General features: G+C 34.7%; 1 long non-coding RNA gene across 6 annotated transcripts in view; it reads right to left on the reverse strand.

The window, feature by feature from the left end:
- Nucleotides 1–24,698, reverse strand: part of LOC135460179 (uncharacterized) — a 110,977-nt gene that overhangs the window by 50,286 nt on the left and 35,993 nt on the right. For all 6 annotated transcript variants that reach the window (XR_010443176.1, XR_010443178.1, XR_010443177.1 and 3 more), the window contains one exon: nucleotides 6,823–6,919. This is a non-coding gene — a long non-coding RNA (uncharacterized LOC135460179). The remainder of the gene's footprint in view (nucleotides 1–6,822; nucleotides 6,920–24,698) is intronic.

Raw genomic sequence — 24,698 nt, forward strand, 5'->3', positions numbered from 1 at the left:
AGAGCTCTTATGAAGCTGCAGGCATTTCACTGGCCAGATCCCGAGGGGGCGTGGAGTTCAGACGGATGAGAAAATCCAGACCGTGTCTTTCAAAAGTCTTTATAAAGGGTAGGCTGGCGAAATAAAACCCTCAGTGCCGCACGAACATCTGGGGGCAAGTATCTCTGTCTCCGTGCCCCTCACCCCTCCCCACATGCAACCTAACTGAGCCAGTGGAAAATTGCCTCTCCCTACATAAAGACAGAAAAATGTAAAATCTGTGTTACATATCTCTTCAAGATTGTTTTAATTTCCCTCTAAAACCATAATTAAGAATTTTACTTATGGCAAGTAAACTTCTGGAATTAAACAGAGACTTTTTCAACTGGAACATGGTAGATGTTGATAGATATTTCTTTTGAATTGCCAAGGAACAAAATACAACAGTTTGATGGCAAGAATCTGCCTGTTTATCACATAAGATAAATTTGTAAGGAATGTAACCAAGATATTTACTTACTACTGCTGCTAAACCAGCTTTATTTATCTTAGAAGATTTTTCCATCTATGAAGGGAAAACAAACTTTCCTTTGAGAGGTTTGTGAACTAAATAAAAAACGTCAAGTCTAAATCCCATGTGGAAATCCATTGTGTTTTATCCTGGATCGTCTTCCGGGTACAAATGAGGATGGGAAGTTTTCCTAGCTCTGTCACACAGACAGCCAATTTACAAGCATGGGCACACACTTTATGTCCTGTATCTCCCCCTCACCCGAAGACTCAGTCTCAGCTGCCTACCTTTTATGGAAAACTGCAAACCAAGGAAAACACACCAGTAATAATACCTTGTAAATTAACTTGACATTTGATGCAGAGAAAACAAATCTAATGCTAAAAGCCTACAAAATACATGGAAAACAAAAGACACTCAGGACATGAACTATATATAGTGTGGATTTAAGAGCTCTGGAAGGTGGTTATTCTCTTGCAAAAAACACATTCAGCCCTCCTTCTCGTTGTTAAGCCAACTCAGTCAGTCTTCATTAAAGCCCCAACATCCACCAAATAAAGAAAAAGATACTCTATACTTTCAAAAACCGGTCCTCTATGGAGCCAAATAACAGCAATGAAGTGCTAGCTCTGGGCTCACCATCTTGTCTCTAAAATTGCAATTTTTTGAAATATGCTATTGTTAAAAGATAAATTGTGGTTAGTGATACTAATTCACTCCTAATAGGCCATGCTAAGTAACTAAGATGTATGCCGGTATTTTATGATTGGCAAGCAGCCTATGAAACATGTGATGCACTGCTGTATCTTGGAAATTAGATTAAATATTTAGTTTTCCCCTGTACTTGAAGTTACAATTTTTTTCCTATGTCAAAGAATACATGAATTAAAAACAAGCAGACAATCATCTGCTTCTGTGACCCTGCTGGCAGTACTGATAGCAGTAGGATACAGAGGGACAGAGCAGACACAAATGCTCAGTAATGTAATTATGGCTTTATTGTGGCTACATGTTCCTACCTCTGTTCCTCTTCCTTCTTTGTGTCCTACCACACACACATACAAACACTCCCCTCTGCAAAGCTGGCAGTTATTGCATCTCACAACTGCCTCCCTTACAGTTTACAAGCAAAGCCTTGTACTGATAAAATTCATAATCTTAGCATCCCTGCTTCTTGTTATTCACAGATTTGTTTACAGGTTCCTGTGTTCTGCTTTTTTCCTGTTACTACAGTTTATATCACTGGTAGGCCTATAGCTTTGCAGGAATTTTGAATGAAAATCAATATATATATTTGGTAAATATTCTGTATTTCCATAATTTAGCTGTTTGGGGGTTTTTTTTAAGACAAAATTTTAAGAGGTTTATGACTTACAGATATATGAAAAGTATGTCGATTGGCTTTTTTAGTACTTCAACTACTTAAGGTTCTGTTTGTGTAAAATAGCTTGAATAAAATGAGTGTGTATATATATGTGTGTGTGTGTATGTAAATGCATTTGAAATTAAAATGTTCATAAATCCTTGTCAGTTGTGCTGATTAAGTCGCACACTGATATGGGCAGTGATAAGGTTTTTTCCAAAAGAGTTAAAGTGTTAGAGAAAGAGTTACTCATTTTAGTTTTTCTTTTGGTATAAAATAAAGAAAGGATTTAGCTAGTTCAAAGGAAGCAATTCCTACTTATCTAATTTTCACTTCTTTAAGAAAGCCTTTCATTAGTTTACTATTGCCAAATGAATATTTCCTTTTTGTGAAGAGCAAGATTTCATGTATGACTTATTTTCTAAATATTTACAGACTTGGGCTTTAATCTGTAAATTCTTGCAAGTTGCAATTCTTATCTGAGTAAATCAATAAATTACCGATCTGAGTAGTTTCTTGTAAGTAAATTTACTGAATCTGGCTGTAAAATTTAAAAATAATTTTAATATTAATTCCATGTTCTAGTTCTGTGCATTTTTCTTCTCCCACCTTTTTTTTTGAGATCCACTTGTGAAGAAATAATTTATATAACTTTTTCAGAAGCTGATATAAAGTATGTTTACTGAGCTACAACAATAAAAGAATATCACAACATGTGCATATGTAGCATCTACTTTTTCCCCCATTTTTGTTTGAAGTAACAGGATTTCCCTCATAATAAGTAAAAGAGTATTGCTCTTAATGTGGGCGTGCTGCATTTTTAAGTGAGATCAATATCTTTCAAAAAGATAGTTAATTTGCAGTCAAATGCAGAACAATTCACATTAACAGTATTCTGAGGCTTAAAGATTATTCATTCTGGAGCTTGAGGTTCTATTTTCTTCTGTCAATAACCACAGTGTTTTACAAGACATTGCGTCAGCAGTAAAGCAATTTAGAATGGAGGATATTTTTAGACTACATTAATTGGAAGAGGGGAAAGGAGGCAGTGAAGTAAGATATATGAATTTATAATTCATATTTGTACTCTGAGCTCATAGTGGTACTTGGAGCTTCCATGATGGCTGAAACTGGGAGCTGACATCAAGGCAGTGCAGCACAGCTGCAAAACAGCACTCTCACCAAAGCACAGAGCAGGGGTTCTCTCTCTCTCTCTTTTCTGTTATATAAAGCCTTGTTTCTCAGTATGATTTTCCCTTCACAGCAGCCAACAAATACCGACTTTGCTAATAAAATTTTCATAGGATTACGATTCTTGTAGAACTGCAGGGTTACCAAGCCCACCCCAGCTCCAGATGCAGAGCCCAGCAGCCCACCTACCCTAAATTCCACTCGTGCATATCTTGGAGACAAAATATATGTGATACGTCTCCAAGCACTGCCTATGTACAGGAAAGTGTCTGACCACGGTTATTGGTTACTTTGTTGGCTCAAATGAATGCAGCTTATGCTACAGCTTTGAAGGTCCTACCATCAACCTCTGCTGACTAAATAACTAAGAAAAACACTATGTGGCAATATCATAATGGCTTCAAGGGAAGCTTTCATTCTTACTCTGCTAAACTTTCAAAAACTCAAATGCACAATTCTTTTCTAGTGAAACTTTAAGACAGAACTCACAAACTGACAGTTTTCCAAGACTCTAATGCAAGAGGGTGTTGTCTTTTTATTTTTGCCATATATGCTCTCCACTGCCTTACACACTGTAAAATGGTGACAAAACAACTAAGTTGTAGACCCTGGAAGAAGAGGAAGACTATCACTTTTTGTGCTGATCAGTTAATTAAAACTGAAGAGCATCTATGATACAAAGAGTAGGTAAAGAGATGTTTGGGTTTGCTGCTGACATTTATTTTGTCACTAGCTCTCATCCCAGTTACTGAAATATTGCCCTTTCTGAGTAGTGTAGCTCATTTTATGACACGATTTAATAAAACAAAAAAACAAAAGGCCTCCCCTCTCCCTCCTCAAAAAAAAAAAAAAAAAAAAAAAAGCCAAAATCAAAAACCACCAAAAAACCTCAAAGCATAAAATCATCAAGTGATGGGTAGTAGTGGGGGTTATGGCAGGAGAGTGGAAGATGTTGTTGACGGAGCTTTGCTTTTCAGGAAAAAACAGAAAAGAAAAAAAAGAAGTCACCTTATTTGGAGCATGTTCAACTCTCCAAACATATCAAATTGACCACTGGGCTCTGGCCTATCAAACATAAAGGTAGAGGAGATGCCAAAACAAAGGAGTTACATAAATAAAGCTGGCCTGGATGCTGCCAGCCTAAATTCTACCTAAATCCTTCTACCTGCCCTTATAATTGGCTGCCTCTATTTCTTATCTCTACAGAGAAAGTCAGAACTATTCCCCTTCACCAGGAATGGACAGTTTCTAGATGAGGACACTGTCTTGCTCAACTTGCAAAGTTGATTTGCCTCATTGCCTTATTCATGATTGCCGCATTCATGAATCTCACAAATTCAAGATTCATCAGGCCATACAGGCAAAAAGTAGAGCAGCTAATCCTACTGCTGTACAAGTTTTATGATTTCTAAAAAGTAAAAAACCCTGTTTCTATTATACAAAAATGATCTATTTTTTCAGAATATGAAATATGTACAGACACCACATCAACTACACCCACCTTACTGATCCAAGTCAGCTGAGCTGAACATAAAATTTGTCCCATCCAAATCCTTTTCCAGGGGGAAGGCACCTTGATGCTATTGGCTAGCTTGGTGAGTCTTTGCAGTATCCTTAAAAACTGGGATGTACCTACACTGGAATTTACACTGAAATCTCAAAGCTTTCCTGAAGAAATGGTTGCATAGAATAGCAAGGTAATTTGTTTTCCTGTGTTCAGCTTAAATCAGGTTGTTAAATTAATTATTAAGAATACCTTCAGTTAAGTTAAGTTATTTTCTGCTTTCCAGGAGTCTTAATTGTTATGGAATACTGTTTTTCACCTTCTTCTAGATAAGCTACCTTTTCTGTTGTCTTTAGTCCCTTTTGACTGGGGAAGACCAGTGCCTGAGGTACGTATATCTAAAATAAGACTGAGGTGAGCAACAACAGCAAACTCAGTCTGAGATCTTATGGATGGCTTCACAGATAGGAGGTAGCACTAAAATCCTGAAGAGATTAAGCATTTTGTTGAACTTCATATTAATAAAATATTTCTTAAATTAGATATTACTTGTATTATAGAATAATGTATGTTTTAATGAAGACCTTCAACAGCATAAGCATTCCATTCTTCTAGAATTAGGGACCACTAGAAATTACAGAGGCATTTGCATATATACCAATCTGAATACATACACAATTTTGTGCATACTTTCTCTTAAAGAGAACAGTATATATATAAATATATGTATTGTTACATATTTTAACTTGAGAACAGATAAGCAATTGAGAGAGTTATTAGGAAGTGCAGCAACTTTTGTCTTTAAGAAATGTTTAGATACCTATAAATCTTCCTAGTACATAAGATATTATCTTTGAATTAACTTCTGTAAACATGAGTTTTGACAACTGAGAGAAATTACTGACATTGACAGACTTGTGAAAAACATTTTTGTTCACACTTTTCTTAATATCAGTTTCTTCCTTTGTCCTACATATTTTTGGAGTGAGGATTTTGATATTAAGAACCTAGATTTTCAACCCCCTGTTTACAGACTTCCCACTGAAATCAGGTCACACCTTTGGAGAAAATGGAATTTCTGAACATGAAGCATATTGTTTGCAATGGGTTTAGCATTTTAATTTGTTATCTGATAGCAACTTGAACACCCTGATTTTTTGGGGGGTGCAGGTTTTTCAGGTTGCATAATGCCAGTAATGTTGGCAAGTTACTCCTCCTCCCAGCAAAGGTGTCAGAAGCACAATGTACATATAGCATAATTAAATAATTGAACATAATTAAACAATAATTAAACATAATTAAATATAATTAAAATGGTACCAATTTTGTCTTGCTGAAATTATTAGGAAAGGCAGTATTTTATTTTACACTACAGAGATCTTAACAAACAGTGTTTATCTTTGCTCTTTTCAACACAAACTATTTTTTAAATCCTCACAAGAGAGAAACAATTAATGAAAGACATTTCATAATAATTGATATCTTTCTAAGGCCAGACTACTATCCATAATGAAAACGCCATACATAACTTATGTACGCTTGATGAAACAGAATGAGACAGATATACCTCCTGGTATAGACCAGGGCATATTTTCTGCTGCTTTCTAGCTAATACCATTTAAAGAAAACTGATTTCAAAAAAATCATTCCATAGCAAGAAAATTCATTTTCATGCATATCACTTGGCAAATTGTACTTGTCTTATTTATGTGTGTAATCCTAATGTGACTGATTTTTGACATCATTTTATGTCAGGTCCACCCCGACAGAAAAGAATTGTAACCAAAACCTGTTCTGGTGAAGAGTTAAAGAAATAAAAATTTGTGAATTTTCTAGCAGAAGGCTTAGTAGTGATACGCTACATAATTTTACTGCCCACGCTATGATTTTAAATTGTCTGGTTTCCTCATAGTGAAATTTCTGAGGTTTTAAAGGCTCTACAAACTAACCAAAAGCGACCCCACTCCTGTGCTTGCCATTATGCTGAGTATTGCTAGGTAAATAACTAGTTAGTTAACCTCCAAGAAGGTACTTCATTATGGCAGAAGTCTGGGCTATCATTGTTAGTAAAACCTGGATCTGGAAATTACCTAGAAAAGCTTTTGGCTTCACCAACCAAATATCCCTCAGAAGAGACTGATGTCCTCAGGTTTACCCATTCTGACTGTTTCCTTTGGCCCCAGGCATGGGGAATGTTTTCAGCAGTTGACATTGTCAATGCACAGACAGTTGAACATACATCACTTCAGATTTCTTGCCTTTCAACAGTATTACCTCAGTTTGGTAGAGATCTCATGCTGGTCGAATTCCAGGAATAATTTCAAAGACATCTCAGCCATTCTCCTCAGGAAGATGGGTCAGTAGCCACACTCTGAAACACAGAATTTTTAAGAACATTAGAAAAATGTTTGCTATGCTGCTTAGTCAGTTTTTAAAATTTAAATCGAACTTTAAATGACAAAAGCTCCCTTCTTTGATTCTATGTGCAATGCACGGATGCAGATGTGGTGCTCCTCTACCAAGACATGAATCACGAATTTTAGAGGTAGAATGACGCACAAATACTTACACAAAGATGTTTCTGGTATTTTGCTTTGACATTCTTATCTTAATAAATTCATTTGTATTAGAGCAAAAGGGCAAATAATAGAACATGCAATCCCTAAGAAAATGAAAAGCACTTGAAAAGTCCTAGTTTTAATCCGAGTTATGATAATATCTTGTACTTTACCTATAAATAAACTCTACCTCTCTGTACAACTCTATTGATGTGAAAAGGGAATAAAACCATAATTTACAGTTTGCCAAGGTGACTGTGAGGATTTTTACTCAAAGTAGCTATTCTGTTTTAAGGCATTACATGATAGGTATTACTATTAGTGGAGGTTCATGCAGTAAATCTCTTTTAGAAAAATATTTGCTAGACAAAAATATCAGCCTAGACAATGACCAATACAGAAGATAATTTTGCAGCAGTGAGCAGTATCTGTTTAACTTAGGGGGGTATTTTTTGTACTTAGCTTGCTACCATTTTACCACCTGAAGTTCCAAACTATTTGAATCTAACCAAAAAGACCAGATTAAACTCTTTTACAAGGGCAAAAATACAAGCAACCTGGACTGAACCTGTCCCATTTTGTCTCAAATACAACTTGAGCATGGCTTTCCTGTGTTGTTTCCATAGCCCAAGAATAGGTGATAAGTTGCAGACTGTTTCAGGCCAATATCTTGTCTCATTGCCTCCTCACCAGAAAGCATCACATATAGGTTGATGGCTGACTCTCACTTTCTGGCAGCCAGGAGAGAGCAGGTTGTGCCAAACAGTATTTAGATACTTAGGGATGATGGAGCTAAAGATCTACACAAGTCTTACCTGTCTTTAGCACTAGGCCAAATATATCAACAATCTTGCAAGCAGCCCTTGAGGAACTGGGGAAAAGACATGGAGGCTTTGATTAAGGAGTGTGGGAACACAACTTCCAGTAGCAAGTCCATCGGATGGCACCAAAACTCCAGATTTAGCCATGCACATAAAGCATCATTGCTTCAAGACATACTCCAAAGCAGATCAGATAAATAAAAGAAGAAAGGAGATTACTGAAATATTAGCTGCAATGCTGTGGCGAATATTGGAAAGCATACCACAGAGATGTAAGCATACAAGGAAATTTAATGTTATGAAGTATTATTTTTAGAGGGAACATTAATCTAAATGATATGAGAGAGCACGTATTTTCCATCATTTTTTAGGTAAAATTATAAGAACATTAATATTACATATGAATATTGCCTTAATAATTGTGTGCTTTCCATGTCTGGGTAAAAAATACACTTCTGATAGAAGGAGTGCTGAATAATTTTATGCCTGTGGTTAGCACAAGTTGTTATTCTGAAGCTGTAACAAAGTTCTGACAGTCAAAAGAGAAATGGAAAGACATAATTTATAATTTAAATGCAGTGCCATTCATAACCTCAAGATATTCAACAAAACTGTGAAAAACATCTTTTTTTAAATTTCAAAGATACATAAACATATTATAGGCAAGGACATTCACTGCTTATATCCTCCAGATACTGTCATTCTCTGAAGTGAATACATTTTGCATTTTAAAATACGTAATGACATGAAATACAACAGCACATTTTGCAGAAAACATTTCTCAGAAGTGCTTTGCTAATCATATTAGAAACATACTAGTTGCTGGGTTTTGTTTCTTTTCTTTAAAAAGTTAATCATATCCAAAGGCTGCATTATGTAGTTAGGTGCTGCTAATCATTCACCTTATCAATTTGACTATGTCAAATGAAAGGTTCTTATCATTTAGCAGTCTTTCAGGTTGTGTCAGGCTGCAATGCCAGATGTGTTTGCAGAACAGCCTTAAGAATAATGTACTGTACATCCCTGATGTAGCTGTTTCATGAGGTCACCTCCCTCATTTGTGTTCATTGGTATGACTAATGCATGTAGAGGTAGGCATGTGCATTCAGCCCTGAGCCAGCAAATATTAGCACAGTAGCAAGGAAGTGAATCTATGCAGAAGCCCCCTGTATTCAGTATGGGGATACAGAAACCTGCCACAGTTGGAAACAAGGTGTTCACAGGACAGGGACCTATGAAAGAAATTAAAACACAAAGCAGTTTAACTCTGCTTTCATAACAACCCATTAAACATACACACAAAAACCTGTTTACTTCATTTTCTAGTAATGTAATTTCAAATAGTATCAAAAGACTTTATGTTGGGAAAAAGAAGGACCATTCAACAGAATTATGTCTAACTCACTTTTTAAAAAAAGAAATACAGGATAAATCACTAACATGGTATTCTCTTTGTTGTGTTTATCCTCAGATAATTTCTACAACTGTGTCATTCTACATAAACCACTTTCCTTTTGTGAGGACTGCAGTCCTCACAAACATGCTCCAGTAGCCTACTCCTGAAAATAAGTTACTATCTCATTGCAGTAACTGCTTCTTCAGCAAGAGTTGCAATAGGGTTACACTTGAGTAAGGGCTATCTATAGTGAAGCAATTTTCTATGTGCATGAAGAACCTTCCAAGAAGAATTTAACAAGCAAGACCTCAGTGTTGCAGTATTGCATTTAATAATTATGCATATGAGTCATCTAAATACCCTATAGGGGACCCTTGAGTGCATAAACATTTGAAAAATTGAAAGTGACATTTTTTTGATGCACAAGAAGAACAGAATTTTATTTTTGTCAATGTTATTGCTGTTGTAGGTTTCTTCCTTTTTTTCCTTTTTCACTCCAAGTCTTTAGTTCAGTGGATTAAGCCATACAGCCAAGACAACAGGGGTAATTTTTGTTCATTCTCATTGCCAAAAATAAAAAGGTAGGGTGAAAGAGGTGGTGGGGGCAGAGGGAGAGAAAGAGAGAGAAGAAAATTGGGTCCATTCAGTAGATCAACAGATATATATGGTTAAGTGTAAAATCTACCCTTTTATAAGTTTAAATATGTAAGTATAATGTTTATATGTAGGCGTTCATATGTGTATATACACACACACACACACACACACACATATATATATATATATATATATATATATATGCACACACATTAATTCAGTATATGCTAGGCTCCAAAACACTACAATTTCTCTCTCATGAAGGAGAAACACAAAGACTTATTTCGCTTACTAACAGCATTTAAGGAATTGATAATTTTTATACCATGCATATGTGATTCTCCTGATATATGAACTGAAGAAAGTTAAGTTTCTAGAGATTTTTCCCTGTACTATGAGAATCAATTTATTGAAAAGTTAAGCTCTTGTAACAACTTCAAACTTCTGAAAACCCAGTGGTCAAGCCAGGATTTCCCCACACATAGTCAGGTTTATAAACTAAGTGTTTCTAGAACTCCTTGACTAAATATGAGAACAATTTTTAGAACTTGATAAGGGTCACACAAAAAAGGCTTTCTTTCATTAACAATTTTAGCTGCAAGCGCCACCTTACAGAGCCTGGTGAGACAGAAATTATAAACAAGCTTGAGCAGCAACTATTCAAAATGCTAGATTGTAATTTTTAAGACTGATTTTTAAAAAAATCAATAAATGTAATATTTTCCAGTCCAAAGGAAACAACTTTCGCATTTCAGTGGAGGCATCAAATGTGCCCACTCGCTGCTTAGCAATGGTCATTCCATCACCAGAAGGTTGAAGAGAGAGTTACATGACTCATGTCTTGACCTCCTGGGCAAAGGCCCCGTAAGCAACCTCCAGTATGTCAGCACCCTGCTGCGGCTGCAGACTCTGAGCCTCCTTCAGAGCTTATTCTTGCTCTGACAGCAGCCCCAGGCCCTTGCTGAGCAGCCCTTCTCCTGCTCACATCCTAACATGCAACAGCCCGGCTCCCAGCAAGCCCTGTTACCCAGGAGATCTGGCTATCACCACACATCTTCTATCACTCCAAGTCAGAACAGCTCTCCTTGCACTCCATGGCTCGATGTATCCATGATTTGTTCTCCTTTTGTGCAGAAGCACCACTCACCCCTCTCACAAGCTTATTAATTATACCCTCCCTCCCTTACCCCCCTGCCCAGGATGTGACTTCAGGCACTCTCCTGAGCTCACTATTTCCAGACGATGCTGACATCACTAACACTAACAGGTGTTACGGATGCAGCAATTAGTCCATCACCACTATCATAGCGTGCTGTGGACAGCTTCTGTGTGAGGAAATGGCTTCCTGGCCTAAAAGCACTAGACTTCTACAAGCAAAAGAATGCCTTCCAGCAATTTAATTGAGTTATTGATGCTGACTCCTTTTAAATATTTTTGTTCTTCCTCCCAAATTCTGCATCAAAACATCCCTCTTTTTCATTCCATCTTTCCAAAATGTATTTTCAAGCTGACACTGCAAATACTCTTGCAAGCAATCCCCTCAATCACGTGTGCCATTTTCTGCAGCTTCACTTGCTTGCTTACTCTGAAAACACAAGAAGAAAAAACACCTGAAAAGAAACTCTTAGTAAGAGGATTAATTTTACTTTTTTTTTTGCTATAATCTCAATTGTAATATAAACAGCAAAATGACACTAGTCATAGATAATTGCTAAAATGAAAAGAACCCAAGCATTCATATATTAATACTTGAAAATCAGGTTTCTACAAGCTCTGTGTTTTTCCATTTATTTCATCAGGAGAAATAAGTGCTTATCATTTCTGGAAAAATGGGTCACATTGGACAAGAAATCTAAAGCAAGATTTTCCATGAAATTTGGCAGGGTGAAAAAACCCCAAGCCCAAGCTCTGCTATCTTTGTTTTCCCACAGAACATCATTACATCCCAGGCTTTAGAAGTATTACATCTCTTCTGTGTAGAATGAAAGATACCAAAATTCTCATTAATTGTGTGTCTGCTACTGCATGGCAGCAGTAGCAAAATATTGCAAAGTTGCAAATAACAGTAAAATGAAAGACTCTGTGGGAAATGTTCATAATATACGCAGAAGGTCGTGTAAAAGCACAGATTGTACCAAGGAAATCAGAATAAAAATTGTAAGGACTAGGCTGGGAAAAATGCTGTTTAGTGATACAACAATGTGTACTTATCTGCAGTCAAGCAGAGTACTCATATTTCACAAACTCAGTGAAGCTGTGCCATGTCAGTGACTATGATAAGAAATAGGTGATACTAGTGGTAGTTTTTATGCATCAGCAGCTGGCTGAATAAGTGGGCATTAAATTCAACATTCAGGTGAGTAGTCAGTTGCACAACTTTGAAAGAAATTGTTCAGAGCAAATGTCTTTGTTCAGAACAATATCCAAATCCTAGCACTCAGCTGGTTAAAAACCTCCAAACATAATAATGAATTGTATGAAAGTCGCCATCATGTATGAACACCCATAATATTCAGAGTTTTTCCTATTCATCTGGTACTTAATGAATTCTAAGCTTAAAATTCAAATTTTAATTTCATGGCAATATATTCTAAGTCAGATTTTCCCAGCAAAGGGTCCACTGAAATGTAGGCATGGATTTTGCAATTGTTCACAGGATCCCTCACGTGACAAATCAGGCCCTGTTCTTATTTGTTCTCTGGACTCAAAACAATACAAAACAAAACAAAACAACAACAACAAGAAAATCAATGTTTAGATAAAGTGAAAGACTGGCTCTTTCTGTGGTGCAATGCAATAGTCTGGAGCAGAGCAGTGTGAAACAATGAAATCATGTGTGAAGGGTTAGAATTCTGGAAAGACCAATTTCCACAAGAAAGCAGTAATTGGATATAGCCAAGCAGAAGGATCAGTAGGTGGGAAACACAATCAAGAATGCATATGAAGAAAATCTGAATATGTGATTGTTATCTGGCAGTTGGTAGATGTGTGGGAGCAAGTGTATACACAGCTTTTTCTCTCTTTGTGTTATGATTCTCACTTTTCAAATAAATAGTGTCAATAAAAAAAGGGATAAAACTTCACCTCAATTAAGAGTTTGTAGAAATACAGTAAAGTAAATAAGAATGACAGCAAGAAAGTTACTCTGCTGCATACACAAGGATATAATTTCAAATAAATTACAGAGTTGTATATTTTTTTATATTTATTTCAAGGGTAAGGACACAGGAGAATTCTGTTGTAAAATAAAAACTGTAGAACAAAAAGGAGCTAAAAGACTCCTCTTAGTTTTTAAATTATTTCTTAATTTAATGAAGTCCAAGCTATATTTGATGTTGGAGTATGAAGGCTATGGAAAATTGCAGATTTTTTTCTCTATTGGAATTTCAGGATCCAACTACTACCACTGTTTTACTACTAAGAATCCATAATTTTTCTTTGACTTTCTGTCTTTGTTAGGCATTAAAATTTCTTGAAACGCTAAAATTTTTAAGCATTATATTTTAACTTAAGCATTTTTAACCTTCTTAAACTTTTTAAAATGCTTTTTTAAACTTTCTTAGACATTTTATTTCTCAAGCAAACGGCTTTTTTCCCCCAAAATTTACTTTTGCTACAATTTCATCACAAGTGTGACAACAGAATCAAATGAGACCAGTGATGTAAATGTCACAGCAAAAATTAAATACCTCAGTTATTTAGCAAAAGCAACTTTACCTTGCGGTTGATTATTTCAATATTTATAACTTCCAAAATAAATATACTAACAAACGTTCAACAGTATCACACACAACTTGCTTTAATTTTGATGCCAAAGCCTGGAATTCTCCATGGCTCCTCCTAGGAGGAAGGTGGGTATTTCTTAATTCAGTTTGCTGAGGATGTGAACGAAGAAGCGACAAAACAGATGAAGAAGGCAGCCAGGGCACCATGGGTAACACCACTAGTAAAAAAGGGAAGGCAGAAGAAGATCAAATATCTAGGTCAAATTAGGTAGAGCAATGTTTTCAGGAATTCTGCATACAAAGGCAAAAAGGCCTGGAATTCAACCACAAGCTGATGAATGCAAAGCTTCACAAGGTGTGCCCAACACCTTGCAGAATTATATTTGGAGACTAACTTTTCATCATTGTACATTAGTAGTGACTGCAGAATTAGGTTCCAAGTCTTTGAGAATGTGTCTGGAAAAATTATATCATCTGTTTGTCAGATTATTTTCATTAAATAGAAGTATCTGAATGAAATGAAGAAAAATCAAATGTAAGATGAACAAAGTGAATTCTCTTATACTGTTGAAAAATTTCCTGGGGCAGTAGTGGCCTCCTGTTCTTTTCAAGATAAAACATTTTAAGGAACAATCCCTCAGTGGCATAGAAAAGTGACCTATTAGGTCTTCACCATGCTATATTTCTGTGGAACTAAACAGATTCAAAGCAATACAGCAGCATTAAGAAATCACAAATCCTAGTTTAGGGCAAAAACCTTATTCCATCAATGTTTGTGTGACCTGTGAAAATGCAGGCAGGTAAGCCTTTGCTACTATGACAGAAATGGAAGTACCATTTCTGTACCATTAGAAAAATGCTAATGTTGGTGCTTTTGCAAATATTGTGTTAATGCAGATGTCCTAGTGCAGAGCAAACTATACATCTGTTTTGAAAACTCCTACTTTCATCAAATAAGAAGCATGAAATTTCTTTAAATAATATAGGTAACATAACAAGAAAGTAAGGCAATACCACCTGTGATACAACACAAGTGTTGAATTAGAATATGAAGCATCCATGTGAAAGTACAGTCAAATGCCTGAGAATTATCCACTGCACTAACTTTATCTGAGCATAGTACTGTTTTACAGAAAATTGCTGTGAAGAACCCACAATGAAAACTTAGCTATTCATTACTGATTTTTTTTTATTTTGAGTACTTTCTGTATAATTTTGACAATTAGTTTATCACAGAATACTATGAAAAAATATTTTTAAAACATCATTATGCTAAAAAACCCCAATTAGAATAGTCATTCCTGTGATACAATATGAAGCAACAAAGAAATCTTGGTGTGAAGTCCAGCCAACTAAGTTAATATCATCCCTGGATCTGTAGGTTTACAACCAGAATCCTCAAACAGAAAAGTGAAAAGTGCAACAAGCAATACTGCTGTGCTGCATTTCATTACGGTCACTGTTCTGATCTATGAAAAGGAGGTTGCACTCTTCCTTCCACCTTCCAAAAGTAAAACCTACAGTACTGTAGGAGCAAAGAAGTGGTTACATAGAACAATTCTGTTCTTCAGTGTTAGGTTTTTATTTTGATAACACTCCACCTGAGAACATTGTAAGATATGTCAAGTAAAGCTCTTTTGGCCCCATGCATGCTCTTAAAGTGACAAGGGTACGAGTAGAGAAGGGTTTTTAACAATATTGAGGGCTAAAGATTGGAAACAGTGCAAGAGCCTGATGGCAATTATGGCCAGAAACCCTCACAATGGCACATCACATGTACTATTCAACCTCCCCTGCACTTTCGTAATGTTGCTTACACATCTATTTCAAAAAATACCACAAAGTTTTCAGGGGTCTTCCTTGAAAGCTGCCTTCCCTTCTTTGTATGTATCTGAAAACAGTATCTGAAAATCTGTATTTAATGGGACAAGCTTAGGTCTTTTCCATAATCACTGCATTCCATTTTCAACTCCTTCCCTTAATTAGATCTTTGCAGATAACATTTCAACACACACCTGTCTTGCTGTATTTGATTTTGCATGCATTATTGTTTTCCCCTCATTCATCATATGTTTATGTACCTCATAGTACCATAGGAGTTGGAGATACAGTCACTTAAAACAGAGGTCTAGATTACATTTGTTTCTAACATAGAGATGTTCTTATTGCTATTATCTTCACTGAAGGTATTATTCATGATCCCAGTACATCTCTATAATAATAGTCTCTGTATTGCAAAATTAATTGTGAAATTATTACAGAAACATGCTGTTTCTGCATTCCTTTATTGTTAGAATCTGATATTTTTATTTCAGAATGTGTAACTAAGTCTATAAAATGCATTTTTAAGAAGAAATGCCTGATCCCTATGCATATAGCAAAAATAAAGGCCAAAACCTGAACAAGAGCAGTTGAAAGACAGTAAATTATATATTCTAGAGCAACATTATTTGTCTCTCTCCATCTCTTACCATGTGAGTTACAATGCTTCAGAATATCATCTCACCTTAGAGAAAAATTATATAGCAACCTAAAAGGTTCTTGACTGATACTGAGGCTGACTTGGCCTTTGTGGACAAACACATTTCAGAAACTCTTCCTGAGCCTTTTGACACTAACCAAACACTGCTTCTCAACATTCTAAACAAAAAGGTATTTGGCATTTTGGTCAAGAAAGGGTAGCATGAATGTAGGTAATACAAGGTTAACAGATTTTTTTTCTTTTTAAATTTTAAGTACTTTTAATTTCACTTTTTTTTCCTCTCTATTCTGTGAAAAAGGGAAAAGGTAGAAAATGAGATATTTAGCATCTCAGCAAACCATTGGTGTGACACAAAACCTGAGCAGGACCTTGGGACAGCTAGAAAAGGATTTAGTTCATCGAATGGCTGTGATTTCTGTTTATGGACACTTTGCATTTGACTGTGTGTTGTGTCAGTAGTCTGAGATCCTCAACAGACATTTTCATTAATTTTAATTTTTTTTATTTATCACATAATGCAGATACTTTCATTAATTTTAATTTTTTTTTTATTTAGCACATAATGCAGATAACCCAAATTTAAAACAAATATTACTTCTTAATCAATGGGAAACATATTGTAACAGGAAAAATGCTTCCTGGGTCTTAAAATGACATCAGTTTATTCTGAGACATGACTTCAAAATTTAAATTTAATTAAGAAAGAGTGATAAATTGCATCCTAAAAACAGTTCTGAGATTACAACGTCTTATTTATGAGTATATTTGTACATAAACAGACTTGATTAAGAAAACTTAAGTATACATATCTTTTTGTGGAAACTGGACTGAGTAGAGCTGAAATTATTTAACCCATCTTTAAAATCTCCCATTAAAACTACTATTCTGTGTTTCAGTATGCATATGCACAGATCAATGTGATTCCTGAGATATTTTATATTCTGCAGTATTGTAAATTCGCCTTGCCTTTTACTGCTTCTATGATGGCTAAGCATACGTAAGATGCACTGTAATTTTGGTCCTGTGATTCTTGTCACAATGGATAAAAGTCTTTAAATAATGATTCCAGCAATATCCATTTCCCACTCACATAAGAAAAGAACAGTTTTTCTCTTATTTATGCCAATTTGTTTTTTAAGGTACTAAACCAATTTAGAAGAGTTGGCTGGAGTGACAGATAACCATATAACCACACAGCACAGAGTTCCTTCACTGACTTAGGAGAAAGATCATTCATCATATTTGAATGATAAGTGTAGGAAAGTCAGAGGGTGTAGGAAAAAAAGAGGAAGAAGAGGTCTCTGAGACTTGGGAAGAGGAAACAAAATGCATATTGGAAACCAAAAAGAAAAACTATATAAAAATCAGACAGAAAAGAAACTAGAATAATGAAAGAAAATGCATGCAAAAGACTTGCAGGAGTCTTCCTCTGTCTCAAAAGAGGATTGATAAAATTTTGCAGAAAAGGGCTACAAATGCAGATCTTACATCAGATTTTACAGAAGACAGGGCTTTATGCTTTTACAGTACTCTTACAGATATAAAGAAAGCTTAATTTTTAAATTCCAGTGGACTATTTGATCTAATAATTAGCCTTATCAATGAAAGAATACCTTGAAAGTACTTTAAGGAACCTTGTGTAAATCATATTTTCTGAGATTTAACAAACCATAGCACTAATCTTATAAAATTATTGACATATAAAATATCAAATTTAAGATATCTCCAGTTTCTAGATCTGAAAGATCATCTTGGTTTATGTTCTATATAAGAATACAATTCTTCTGAGGATTTTTTTGTTGGGCTTTTTTTCATACAAAACCTTTAATCACAATCCTAATGAATTTGTAATCACTTTTGTGCCACATGTAATTTCCCTTAATTCTATGGGAATTAGGTAGCCAGTAGAAAAAATAATTGGAACTGAAATCCTTGGTCAGATTGACTTGACTCTCCAGCTGGCCAGCATTTTCTAAACTGAAGAAAAACAATTTACAAATAGCAAAGGCCTATGATGAAGTCACCAGCCTAGAGGAAAAGTTTTATTATTTGATTTGATGATTGTTTATCTGTATGCAGTTTACATCTCATATAACATAATTGTGGCTAATTGAGTTGTCATAAAATACCTAACACTCTGCTGGAGTGTCATCCTGGTTATTGCTTCCGGAAGTGACTTCTATACATCAGTTATGTAGCTTACCTTAAGGAACACCACATCCTCTCATCTGGTTCAAAATATTCCTTTCAGGTTTGGAGAATTATCCCATTTATTAAATGCAGTCTGCCTTGCTTTCTATGGCAGGATTTATTGTATAGTACTCATGATTTTACTTTTGCAACTATTCACAGGTTGCAAGATTACTTAAAGGAGCAGTTAAAACCCCAATATTAGAGAAATGAATATAACACTGCTTTAGAGTTTATGTGCTAGCAGGTTACTTTAAAACATTAATGGATAGGCAGAATTGACAGGTTTTACATGTAAGGGACTATACTAATGAAACCAGAAATATTATGTTGAAGTACTGAATTATAAGGAGTATGATTTACAGTTTATTCCAAAGCAAATATTATCTATGTGTAAAATTTTAATGTCAGAAAAAAATACAAAAGCTTCTCAAACTTTAAGTGGGAGTGATTATATGAAAAAAGTTTTATATGAAAAAGGTTTTTCCTTAAGTAAATAGTAAAAAATCAATGCAAAATGTATTTTCATATCAGACAATACTTAAATCTAGCTTAGTTACTGTTTAAGAAATTTCTTAAAGTGGCCATATGCATTTCAGCAAACACCAGTAATTTTAGTCCCTGGTGTACTGGTATTTAATAAGTATACTTTTTTTCCTCATTTTCTTTTGATCAAGATTATTAATTCCAAAACCTGAAATCCTAATAACTGTCCTTGAAAAACAGCTCTGAATCTCAGCTACATTTACATTGTCATTCTGTAACCCTGGTTCATTGCTAATTGGGTTCATTTCCACTTTTACCTACCAGAGCATTTTGTGGGTTCTTCCCTTATGTTTGCTACGTAAACCCACTATAAGCCTCACACCCCTGCCAGTAACACTCTCCCCTATGCAAGATTTTTGGTTAAATTTATAATACAGTGATATTTGGGTATTTTAAACCTCCTTCTTATTTTTCCCTGGATTTCTTTATCTATCAAAATATTTTCCCTCCTGCTTTCAAATTTGTCACTTCTATACTTTCCAGAAGTGTTGGTGGGTTTTTTAGTGTTTTTTTTTCTGTAAAATGTTACGCTCAGTTAAAAAATTTGTCTCCTTTTAGCACAGAAACAAAATTATTTCCAACTGAACCGAAACAAATTAGGCCTAGGAGAAAACAGAATAGTCCTAAGATACTGTATAATTTTTGTCATGGAAGCACTCATAGCTGTGTTTAGTTCTCTAATCCAATTTTGTTCAACGGCATATACTGTATATATATATTATTTGTTTTTACCTAAAGACATAGCTAAACTAAGTGGAAAAAAATCATGTCAAAACACTGATCTTATTGATGCATTAGTTAAAGTTTATTCAATATTTTGAATAGATCCCCTGGTAACTGTGCCAAGTATTTTTTTGGCCATTACTATAACTAAAAAAAAAAGTCTTTTGAATTCTTCTGGAGGAGGCACATGTCCTTACGAAGTCAGTGTGATTCCCTCACTTTATTTTGAGGGAATCTAAAACATGCATCCTCTGTTTTCTAGGCTGTCATACATTATGCCATGAATGTCACAGCCTCCACACACTTAGGGCCACATCTGCCAAAGGTAAAACCATTTTCAGCAAAGAATGCTATCAAATATACTGCAGAACTGAGTCTATGTAAAACCTCCATGAGAAGAAATGGACTGTCATTCCTAACCTGGGAAAAAAAGCTAATACTTTTATTCCTCTATCTATGCACACACAATCTCCTCAAATTCAAAGACAGATTATTTTAAAGTGTTTTCATTTACATATAAATTATAAACCACTAACTTACAGGAATATGTAAATAAAATAGGCATCTAATATTAGACATAAACTCCAAAATTTTTATCTTTAAGAGAAAACTTAGGTGCTCTAGCATGTAACCTTTAAAGCATAAAAATTCTTATGTGAATATATCCTATAAGGTTTTACTTATGCTATTGTAAATCTAAAGTAACTCCTCTGACCTTAATAGCTTTACTCAAGATGTACCCCTTGTACAGATGAGATTAGAATTTGGCCTTTTAACCTCAATTAAACTCCATGCACACATAATATCATACCATGAAAGTCAGGATAGCTGAAACAGGTCATCTGCATGACACACTATCAGTAGAGTAATGTTTAGACAGTGATTTTTACAATGTTTAGGCCTAAAATTGGCTTAGTTAAGTCAGTGGCAGTCTTACATATTCATCAGCAGTGTCCCTGGGCAGAATGCTGAATTTAGAGCATATAGAATGCTGAATTTAGAGCACCCACCATATACTGGGTGTATAGTTCCCAGAGTCAGTTTACTTAAGAAAAAGTTACTTACAACATATGCTAAAGTAACGAATAAGATTAGGGGCAATGTTCTGTCTTTGAGGCCTTTCTCTGGCTGAAGAATTAAAAAAATACTACTTTTTTACTTATGGCCTAAAGAAGACCCAACAGCCAAAATATCACCTTTAACTTCTATTTCTGAGTATCAACTTCTATTTGGTATCAACTCTTCTTTCATTTTCCAACTTTCATACAGCTACCTCTCTATCACTATCCAATTTTTATGAGATATCAGGTTCTTTCTTCTGTAGGAATCTCACAGTGGTGCCCACCAGGCAACTGATTTTTTAGCCGAAACTACTATTAGCATCAGTGGGAAATTATAATTAAAAATCTATACCACAATCTGACCCAAAATGAGTGAAAAATTCCTTGTGAAAGTCAACAAATAAATGACATTTTAATTCAAAATTGGAGGCTTTGAATGAGCCACTAGAAGTTTACACTGAAGAGTATGCATTGTCTTTGGCTTTTGATTACTTTCCAGGTACATAGGGAAGAACAATCAGATTATAAGTGGATTGAGAAGCAGAAAAAAGAAATATCAATTATCTGTGTGGAGATTTTTGCCCTATTTTCTTCCACACATTTCATGTTTAGTAAAAACAAAAAGAAATGCAATTATCAAGTATTTCATTTTGATTGTTATTACTTTAGAGGTATAGTTTACATTCTTAAAATATCCCTACATACTTTTCATTTCAAACAACTGTTTCACCACTACACTTGACTATATAATATTCACTGGCATTTATTTTCATATTGTATGTTGCAGTATTTTTCTGTTAACTATTCAAAAATACCACCTTTTTTAAAACACTATTTTGATTTTTGTTTAAAATGAATAAATTATATATATATATATATATATATATATATATATATGCTGATTTTGGTACCTTGTAGCTTCATTTTTTTAGATTAATGTTTAAATTTTGAAATCTATTGATACTTGTGAAAGTTAGAAAAATTGTTACTGTTGCGTAACAATTAACCTTCTATTTTCCACATGCTGAATTAAGCATGGAAGTAATATGAAAATACCTAAACCACTAGTTTGAAAGATTAATTTGGAAATTAATCTTTAATACAAAGTACATTCAGCAGCAATAAATTTTTAAACCTTTTTATTTATTCCTGGACTGGAATATCTATAATTTTAAATTGCCTTTATGCCAAACATGGAAAAAAACTTCGCAAAATGTTGCAATTCAAGTGGAAAAATAATTCCCCTCCTTACTTTAGACGCATGCTCATGTAAGACACATGTAGTCTTACATGAGCATGTTTCTGACAATATTGTTCACTTTATTAAGTCAATAAGCATCAAGCAAGTAAGCAAGATTTATTTTGTGGTCATGGTGTTTGGTATTTGGGTTTGGTGAGGGGCAATTTTTGTTTGTTAGTTTGCTTGCTTTTGTTTTCTTAAAGATAGTTGTTTTCTTTTTTATAATTTAGGCTCGAGTTCAAAACAAGCTTTTTCAATGAATTAAAATGGCCACATTTGATAGCCACAACAATTTCAGACTTGCAATCAAAAAATGTAGGAACCCTGCTCATTGTGCCAAAGTGCTGTGCAGGGAGAATCAAACATTGTCAACAGAGGGATGTAAAACTAATTCATTAAAACTAATGCAGAAACTTGTGTCTGCACTACTATCTGTATAAAATAATAGGCGGGAGTCTAGAAATCCTGACTTTAGCTCAATTTTTACTCACATGAATTACCAGAAAATATTGCCAAGCTTTATAGTGACTGCCATGATTAAAATCACTTTTTGAAGAAAGATGCAATCCTTCTTAGCTCTTCATTTGCATAGGCTGAGACTCTGCCAAATTTCTGAGCAGGGGAATCAATAGGTTTGCTTAAATTTCTCGTTGTCATAATAGAATCTTGCTCTTTATTACTCAGCTACATTTTATTTTTTAGTCACCTAGTCACCAGTCTTGACTTAATTCTATTTTCCAAACTAATAAAAGTGATGTTTGAAGTGGAAATATAAGTGAGGAACTGGAAAAAAAGGGAAATTGATGCTTAGTTTTCCAATTAACTTAGACAAGAATACATCTACACAAAGAAATTAAATTTAAAGTCACATGCCATGTATTAACTCAACAAAAATATTTTTACTAGGATTTAGTATTTATTATAGTATACCTAGCTTAAACTAGTCATGTTAACTAGCATGCTCAATTATCATTTTAATTTTTGTAATTTTCAATTATTTCCGATTTCTTTCTTTCATTTAAGTCTATTTCTCATTATTTTCTTTTTGAGAAATGTTTGTGTTTCTAGAACACAAATGCAACTGTAAAATGATCTACGTTCTAGAATTTTATAATAAAATAATTTCCTTATTATTTCTTATTTCGGCATTTTAAAATCGATTGTAGTATCAGGTATTCCCATATGCAAATATTGCACCATGTTTCCTTAAAAGTCTTGCAGTGTTGTTATTTTTCTTTGTATAAAAGATTGTTAAGTGTACAGGCACTTTTAGCCATGCAACTACAACAACCTGTCTAGAACTTGATTAGACAGGAGAGAACTAATCTCACCTTTGATGCCATGAAAGAATAATAGAATGCAGAGAGATATGTTTTAATAAGAGTAAGACTAAACATTTTCATTTCTTTCCGTTTTTTCCCCTGAGTAATATCAAAACACTTCAGCAAACATGAAAATTTTCAATAGTAGGTTTTTTTCCCTTTCCAGATGCGGTCTCAAGCACTTCCATTCTTATGTTCTTATCTTCTGACCTCATTCAACAAAAACAAAGTGGTTTTCCCCAGCGAAAGGAAGAATTCTTCAGTAAAAGGCAGGATACAACCATGTACAGCACATATCCAGGGTATCTGATCTGATATCCTGCAGCTCAGCATTTCAGTTCTGTGCTTGACTGTTTTATCATCAATATTGCAAGTTTAGATATTCACACAGTACATTTCACAGTTAGGAGAAAGAAAAGCCACTTCATTGCTCACTAGTAAACTACAACAATATTTACAAAGAGCAAATAATTACTAACCTTGACATTTAATATATGTCCAGGACCATTTTTTTGACATGCTGGATTTGTGTATAATAATAATAATCACAAATGCAAAGTAGAATTCTTTGGTTATTTTAATATTGCATCTAGTAAACTAAAACTTACGAGTATGTCCTTCTTACTAGAGAAAGGATATAGTTCAGTATACAAAAAAAGTTTTTATCTCTGTGCAGTATATAGGATAAAGGCTTCAGCACCAAGACGAGATAAGGAATTTTAAACTTGACTCAGTTGTGAAATAATCCCCACTTTCTGTCTACATAAGGAATGCACCATCTAAGCTCTCCCAGACTGAAGGAAGATTTGACCACGCAGTAACAGAGCTGACTGATTGCCCAGTATTTAATTGTACTCATATGAATTTCTTCTAGGTGCTCCATCAGAAGACTGAGATTGTCAGATGGAAAGTGGAAGCCTAGGCCAGCTTCACTAATGACAATCAACTAGAGAGCTCTCACTAATCCATTTTCCCGATCTTCTCCAGTTTTGTGAAGACTGGTATTAAAGCTCAGAAAGGAACAGTCATGTTTTATCTGTGGTCTGTTCTGTCAGAAATTCCTGATATCCTACCTGACATTTCACTGATTGCTAGATTTGGGTCAGAAAAGAAATTTCCTTGAGGACACATTTACTCTGTCTTGAGATTTGATTTTATTGTTCTTTCCTCTGCATTTGAGAAGGGAAATTATGGTCTTTCAGTTGCTGAGTGTCTACTACAAGATGCTGAACATTCTCAGCTTCCATTAAAATTAAAATCAGCATATCACGGAAGGCACTTTGCTTTTTGCAGGATTGTACCTTTGCTTGGTCCTGAGTAGAGAAGGGCAAGGCAGGAATTAACCTGGCCAAAGCATGAAAGATTTGAGAACTTCAGTTGATCTACCTAACCTATCTTCACTGAAAAGAGAGTTGTCACCTAAATGTGCAGCTAACATGAAAAAAAATGCAGTTACCAGTACTCAGAATGATAAAACATAAAACTAGAC

Source organism: Zonotrichia leucophrys, chromosome Z, assembly GCF_028769735.1.
Source record: "Zonotrichia leucophrys gambelii isolate GWCS_2022_RI chromosome Z, RI_Zleu_2.0, whole genome shotgun sequence".
NCBI classification, from domain to species: domain Eukaryota; kingdom Metazoa; phylum Chordata; class Aves; order Passeriformes; family Passerellidae; genus Zonotrichia; species Zonotrichia leucophrys.